The sequence below is a fragment of the Saccopteryx leptura genome, chromosome X (assembly GCF_036850995.1).
Source record: "Saccopteryx leptura isolate mSacLep1 chromosome X, mSacLep1_pri_phased_curated, whole genome shotgun sequence".
NCBI lineage: Eukaryota > Metazoa > Chordata > Mammalia > Chiroptera > Emballonuridae > Saccopteryx > Saccopteryx leptura.
Window position 1 is genome coordinate 138,191,250 of NC_089516.1, and position 6,000 is coordinate 138,197,249.

The following is a 6,000-nucleotide window of genomic DNA, read 5'->3' on the forward strand; positions in this document are numbered from 1 at the left end:
ATATGGAGCAAAAGCATTTACTGTATTCTGTCATGCTTACAATCTTTAAAGTTAAGGTATTATTAAAGTGTACTCAGCAAACATTTTAAGGTAAATTAAAAAAAAATTAAGGGGGGTAGTCATATCCTGGAACTCCTACGGGTCTACCATATCACACTTCTTACTTAAAAAAAATTACATTTCTTTGGAATGCTGATGAATAGGAGACACCAAACTTTTTTCCTCCTGTAAACTACTACCTTCTTTATTAGATCCAGGTAATAACACTGTTTTGTCTTTTTTCAAATAGCTCCAGAAATATGGAAAAGTTTTATATAGGTGAATGGGGATCCTCAAACCCCTCAGCGAGATCTTCTGAGAATGGCTTTTAAGATACCTAGAGGCAGAAAAAGCCCAATAGAGATCAGGGGAACTACCAGCTTTTAGGATACACCCTTAAAGGCTCCAACGCCCCAAAGGGGTCTTATAGGATGCCATCTGGGTCCTGCTTCAATAGTGGAAAGCAAGGTTATTGAGCTAAAGCCTGCCAGGCTTACATGCCTCTGCTGTGAAGAAACAGGGACACTGGAAGGTAGGCTTTCCCATCACTCCTCTAAGGGAGGGTTCAGACTCTTTCAGCCCTGGCCAAGCCACCTATGACCTAACCTTTCCCAGAATGCTGGGGTTTGCCACTGAAGGCTGAAGGTGCCCAGGACCATTGGCCCCATCTATGACACTGTGGACGACCCTAGTGTATTTCTTCCAAGAAGCAGGTAAACTGATCTCATTTGCACAAGAGCCACTTAACTATGTTTTGCCTGAATAGTCAGGTTTTTTATTATTCCCTCAAAGATCTCTGTTGTGGGTGTTGATAGTCCTATTTTCTGCTGCTTTGCTTAATATATAGTGTTTCCTTTATTCCTCCTACCTCAATGTCCCACTCATATTTCAGGCTGGGACGTACTTCTAATTTAGAGCTCTCTTTCCCACTTTTGCCAACATCTATGATGAATTTACCTTTGCCACCCAGCTTAGTGTATCCCAAGGTTCTCTTTACCATGCCACAGTCGCAGAGCTCCAGGAAATAGCAACCTGGTCTCAACTCTCCAGGCAGAGGAGAACAGAAGCTCCATATCCACGCATGCTGCAAATGGCTTTTCCAGTCTACCTGAATCATTACCAGCTAGAAGCAGCAGTCATTGGGACTTGGACATGAGCTGCAATGTATAAAATGGTGACAACAATTTCAGTGCCATGAGGTCTTTTTCTGGATGTGGACTTTTCCTGGACTCCTGCTCCCTGTGACAGCTCCTAACAGCCTGAACTGTGGTTGGGTTGCATTTTTCAGGTATTTGACATGGTGATGGGGCCAACTTGGACTTGGTGAACATGTTAAGGACACTACTCTTTTATGGATTCTTGCTGTATGGGCCAAGAGTTTGCTTAAAGGCTTTTAATCAGTGTAAAAAAAAATAGAAGACTGGATAAAGAAGATGGGGCACATATACACCATGGTATACTATTCAGTTAGAAGAAATAATGACATCAAATCACTTACAGCAGAATGGTGGAATCTTGATAACATTATGCGGAGTGAAATAAGTAAATTAGGGGTGATGATGTCAGAGTAATGGCGCGATAGGAAGCGATACTGATAAATATCCCCCAAAACTCAACAATATCTTCAACCAGAAACAGAAAAACCTATCCGTGGAGCCTCCAGATGTTTACTAAAGGGGGTTCTCCAATCAGATACAAAGAACAAAAAAACAAAAACAAAAAACAAAGCCACAAGTAAAAGTTCCAAGAAGAACACAACAAAACCAAATTTAAACTGTGACAACAACAAAAAGAAAGAGGGGGAGAGGATGAAGATTAACAGTAGCAAAGGACGATGAAGTGAAAAAGTACTCACAAAATAGTGCGCTACAATGAATAGGGTAGGAACCCTGTTCATTACTTAAAGGTAACCACCATTGAAAAAACCACCACAGAAGCACATGAGATAAAAAAGATAGCAACAGAGGAAAGATGTATGGAATACAACCAAATAAAAAAAAAAGATAGAAAAACAAAAGAGAAGGATCAAACAAGACACAAAACTAACAGAAAGCAATCTATAAAATGGCAATAGGGAACTCAAAAGTGTCAATAATTACACTAAATGTAAATGGATTAATCTCACCAATAAAAAGGCACAGAGTAGCAGAATGGATTAAAAAAGAAAATCCAACTGTATATACTGCCTACAGGAAACTCATCTAAGTAACAAGGATAAAAACAAATTCAAAGTGAAAGGCTGGAAAACAATACTCTAAGCAAATAACATCCAAAAAAAAGCAGGCATAGCAATATGCATATCTGATAATGCTGACTACAAGACAGCAAAAGTACTCAGAGACAAAAATGGCCATTTCATAATGGCAAAGGAGACACTGAATCAAGAAGACATAATAATTCTTAATATATATGCACCAAACCAAGGAGCACCAAAATATATGACAGCTACTTATTGACCTTAAAACAAAAATTGAAAAAAATACAATCATACTTGGAGACCTCAATACACCGCTGACAGTTCTAGATCGGTCATCCAAACAGAGAATCAACAAAGATATTGTGGCCTTAAACAAAACTCTAGAGCACCTGGATATGATAGACATCTACAGGACATTTCATCCCAAAGTGACTGAGTATACATTTTTCTCCAGTGTACATGGATTATTCTCAAGAATTGACTATATGTTGAGCCACAAAAGCAACATCAGCAAATTCAGAAAAATCGAAGTTGTACCAAGCATATTTTCTGATCATAAAGCCTTGAAACTAGAATTCAACTGCAAAAAAGAGGAAAAAAATTCCACAAAAATGTGGAAACTAAACAACATACTTTTAAAAAATGAAAGGGTCAAAGAAGAAATAAGTGCAGAGATCAAAAGATATATACAGACTAATGAAAATGACAATACGAAATATCAGAATCTATGGGATGAAGCAAAAGCAGTGATAAGAGGGAAGTGCATATCACTTTAGGCATATATGAACAAATAACAGAGAGCCAAAGTGAACCAGTTAATTTCACACCTAATAAACTAGAAAAAGAAGAACAAAGACAATGCAAAAACAGCCGAAGAAAGGAGATAATAAAAATCAGAGCAGAAATAAATGAAATAGAGAACAGAAAAACTATAGAAAAAAATTAATAGAACAAGGAGCTGGTTCTTTGAAAAGATCTACAAAATTGACAAACCCTTGGCAAAACTTACCAAGGAAAAAAGAGAAAGAACACTTATAAACAAAATCCAAAATGAAAGAGGAGAAATCACCACAGACACTGTAGATATACAAAGAATTATTGTAGAATAGTATAAAAACTTTATGCCACTAAATTCAACAACCTAGAAGAAATGGATAAATTCTTAGAACAATACCACCTTCCTAGACTGAGTCAAGAAGAAGCAGAAAGCCTAAACAAGCCTATTAGTAGAGAAAAAATAGAAAAAAATAAACATTAAATACCTCCCCAAAAATAAAAGTCCAGGTCCTGATGGCTATACCAGTGAATTTTATCAAACATTCAAAGAAAACTTTGTTCCAATTCTACTGAAAGTCTTCCAAAAAATTGAAGAAGAAGCAATACTTCTGAACACATTTTATGAGGCCAACATAACCCTCATAACAAAACCAGGCAAGGACTGCACAAAAAAAGAAAACTACAGACCAATATCTTTAATGAATACAGATGCTAAAATACTAAACAAAATACTAGCAAATCGAATACAACAACATATTAAAAAAATAATACATCATGATGAAGTGGGATTCATCCCAGTATCTCAAGGATGGTTCAACATACGTAAAACGGTTAACATAATACACCATATCAACAAAACAAAGAACAGAAATCACATGATCTTATCAATAGACGCAGAAAAGGCTTTTGAGAAAATAAAACACAATTTTATGTTTAAGACTCTCAACAAATCGGTATAGAAGGAAAATATCTCAACATGATAAAGGCCATATATGATAAACCATCAGCTAACATCATATTAAAGGGCACTAAACTGAAGGCTTTCCCCCTTAAATCAGGAACAAGACAGGGTTGTCCACTCTCTCCACTCTTATTTAATGTGGTACTAGAGGTTCTATCCAGAGCAATCAGACAAGACAAAGAAATAAAAGGCATCCATATCAGAAAAGAAGAATTAATGGTATCACTTTTTGCGGATGATATGATCCTATACATCGAAAATCCCAAAGAATCCACAAAAAGACTACTAGAAACAATAAGCCAATACAGTAAGGTCGCAGGATACAAAATTAACATACAGAAGTCAATAGCCTTTCTATATGCCAACAATGAAACAATTGAGAATGAACTCAAACGAATAATCCCCTTCACGATTGCAACAAAAAAATAAAATACTTAGAAATAAACCTAACAAAGAACATAAAGGACTTATATAATGATAACTATAAACCATTGTTGAGGGAAATCGAAAAAGATATAATGAGATGGAAGAATATACTTTGTTCTTGGTTAGGAAGAATAAATATAATCAAGATAGCCATATTACCCAAAGTAATATACAAATTTAATGCAATTCCTATCAAAATTCCAATGACATTTTTTAAAGAAATAGAGGAAAATATCATCAGATTTATATGGAACTATAAAAAACCCCAAATAGCCAAAGCAATCCTAAAGAAAAAGAATGAAGCTGGAGGTATTACAATACCAGACTTCAAACTATATTATAGGGCCACGACAATCAAAACAGCATGGTATTGGCAGAAAAATAGACACTCAGACCAATGGAACAGAATAGAAAACCCAGAAAAAAAACCACATATATATAGTCAAATAATTTTTGATAAAGGGGCCAACAACACAGAATGGAGAAAAGAAAGCCTCTTCAATAAATGGTGCTGGGAAAACTGGAAAGCTACATGCAAAAGAATGAAACTGGACTACAGTCTGTCCCCCTGTACTAAAATTAACGCAAAATGGATCAAAGATCTAAACATAAGACCTGAATCAATTAAGTGCATAGAAGAAGACATAGGTACTAAACTCATAGACCTTGGTTTTAAAGAGCATTTTATGAATTTGACTCCAAAGGCAAGAGAAGTGAAGGCAAAAATTAATGAATGGGACTACATCAGACTAAGAAGTCTTTGCTCAGCAAGAGAAACTGATAACAAAGTAAACGGACAGAAAACTAAATTGGAAATGATATTTTCAAACAACAGTTCAGACAAGGGCCTAATATCCAAAATATACAAAGAACTCATAAAACTCAACAACAAACAAACAAACAATCCAATAAAAAAATGGGAAGAAAACATGAACAGACACTTCTCCCAGGAAGAAATACAAATGGCCAACAGATATATGAAAAGATGCTCATCTTCTTTAGTTATTAGAGAAATGTAAATCAAAACTGCAATTAGATACCAACTCACACCTGTTAGATTAGCTATTATTAACAAGACAGGTAATACCAAATGTTGGAGAGGCTGTGGAGAAAAAGGGACCCTCATACACTGTTGGTGGGAATGTAACTTAGTACAACCATTATAGAAGAAATTATGGTGGTTCCTCAAATAACGGAAAATAGAATTACCTTATGACCCAGCAAGCCCTCTACTGGGTATATACCCCCAAAACTCAGAAACATTGATACGTAAAGACACATGCAGCCTCATGTTTATTGCAGCATTGTTCACAGTGGCCAGGACATAGAAACAACCAAAAAGCCCATCAATAGATGACTGGATAAAGAAGGTGTGGCACATATACACTATGGAATACTACTCAGCCATAAGAAATGATGACATCGGATCATTTACAGCAAAATAGTGGGATCTTGATAACATGATACGAAGTGAAATAAGTAAATCAGAAAAAAACAGGAACTGCATTATTCCATACATACGTGGGACATAAAAGTGGAACTAAGAGACATTGATAAGAGTGTGGTGGTTACAGGGGGAGGGGGGAGAGGAAGAGGGAAA